This window comes from Carassius gibelio, chromosome A12 (assembly GCF_023724105.1).
Source record: "Carassius gibelio isolate Cgi1373 ecotype wild population from Czech Republic chromosome A12, carGib1.2-hapl.c, whole genome shotgun sequence".
Classification (NCBI taxonomy): domain Eukaryota; kingdom Metazoa; phylum Chordata; class Actinopteri; order Cypriniformes; family Cyprinidae; genus Carassius; species Carassius gibelio.
Window position 1 is genome coordinate 16017474 of NC_068382.1, and position 2529 is coordinate 16020002.

Sequence of the window (2529 nt, forward strand, 5' to 3'; positions counted from 1 at the left end):
CCACATTAAGCCTTATGTGCCTGTTTGCCCAGGACGTTCACATTCATATCTTCTACATGTAAAGAAACTGCACATGCTCAGTCTTCAGTCCTTCCCTGCTCTCTCTCTCTTTCTCAAACCACCCATCCTGTTCAGATTTGGAAACAGCCAGTCAGCAGCACACACTCCTAAAATGCTGATTAAGTGTGTGAGCTACACAGGAGACAGTTGAAATGTCACGAAGAACAACAACAACATTTACACAAACATACATGAAATACAAAAATTTACAGTACGAATTAAAACGGTTATAAATGTTGTTACTACATATATTGTCGGTACGTGAGCATCTGAACTGTTTTCAAAAATGTACATTTATACAATATTATAAAATATTTTGTATACGTACATTACCATTTTTACCGATTTATTGCATTGTAATGGTTTTGGGTATTTTGAACAATGGAGGTATTTTGAGAGGAAGTACATTAATATAAGCCATGAATTACTAACAAAGAGCAGCTTTGTTATTCAAGGAGAAAAAATAAATAAATAAAATAAATACTTATGGAGTTATTTAGTGTAAAATCTACTGTTATACAAGCTTTGTGCGTAAGGTGCTTGTCACTGCTTCCTCGGGACTTATCCTCTTACCCTGCTCCTGCTATTTTACTGGCTTTCCAGTGTCATGAGACACATTTCCCAATACTGGGACAAATCCAAGTAAACCTAGTTGGAATGCATTGAGTTTGAAAATGATTCTGGAGTGCCATGGCGAGGCCTCATTTGACTGGGAGGAATGCTAGTGTGTTTTTATTTTCATTAGGAGAGAACAGAAGGAAGAGAAAGAAGCAATTATGGTAAAGATTTCAATTGATTAATAAATATTGAAGACAATCAACCTGGAACATTTAGTTACACACATATCTAAAGCCTGGCATTGACTCCAGTGGTGACGCTAATCACTTTCATTTCTTTCACTGTTTTCTGTTTTTCAACAAAAAGAAATATTTTGTGAGATATATCTGGTTTGAGAAACTAGGGCACCAAAGAGCAAAGATGAAGACCGCCAAGTCATAAGATTGTCAACAATCACATGTAGACTCGCTAAATATGAGAAACAAGTTTGTTTTTTTGTTTTTTCTGGACTTTCCAGTATTGGTTTTGGGGTAAGTTAAAGTGATAGTTCACCCAGGAATGAGAACTGTCTGATTATTTACTTTTTCTCTTGTCTGAAACACAGAAAAAAAGACAGACAAGTTTTATTAGTGTACTGGTTAAAATAAAATATCTGACTTAAAATAATTATTAATTAATTAAATAACCTTTGCTAGTTCTCTTATGAATATGTCATAGAGAGTTAGGTCTGATTTTCAGAGAATAACATCTTAAATCGCAGTATATTCCTCCGACAACAGAATTTATGCAGATAGAGACCATTTTCAATGATATTTTTATGGTGCTTTTGTGGTAATTTGAAGCACTTTCGTCTTTTCATTGTATGGTGTAACACACACACACACACGCATGCACGCGCACACACACACACACACACACACACACACACATACATCACACAGAAAACAGTCTCCATAATTTATCTTTTTGTGTTCTATGTATGAAATAAAGTCATAAAGCTTTGGAATGACATGAAGGTGAGTCAATAATGACTATCAATTAAAGTAACAGTGCACTGAATGTGTGTCCTAATGGACTCTTCAACCATTTGTTTGCAATCCAGTGTTGAATTAAGAGGTCAATTAACACACAGATGCCCATGTTAAAAAAAAAAATTCTGCCTTACAGCAGCTAAATCCTCTATTGCTTTGGAAATTTTGTACTTAACCGGATTTCCCACAGGAAAATGTCACCAAGTCATAAACTGTCATGCTTTAAGTCAGCAAAGACTATTGACAGCTACATGTTGTTTTTAAGACTGATCAATGTGGAAGTCAACAGAGTTGTGTTTTGAAATCATGAAACATCTTTTAACAGCAATGGCAGCAAATAACAGTGAAATATAAAGTAATGTAGCATTCATTGAGCCAGTGCTCACTAACACAATACAAAGAATTTCAATGACAACATCGAAGAATAGCCTACACTGTAAAAATAAATAAATAAAATAAAAAATTAACAGATTATTGGAATATGTTTTAAAATAAATATTATATACTTCACATTTAAATCAGTGTGTTACTTACTGTTTCTTTGTAATTAATTGTGAAATTTACTATCAATTTCTGAGTTTTCTTGGAACTTGGCAATTATACCATGTTTTGCTACAAAAGGAAAAAGTGCTGTCAAGATACTACATTACTTTTTTTTTTTTTTACATTTATTATGGGGTAATTTGGTAATGGCTAAAAAAAAGTGAAGTTTGAAGATCATATGAACAAAAAGCAGATAAAATGTTAATGTATTGTGAGGCTCTGGACAACAGAAACCGGAATTTTCTGGTCAATCAACTTGGGATCAGAAGAGAAAGCTGATTTTTTTTTTTTTTTATCCTCCAAACACTTAGCTGCCTTGACAGAGGAAGAATAAAAT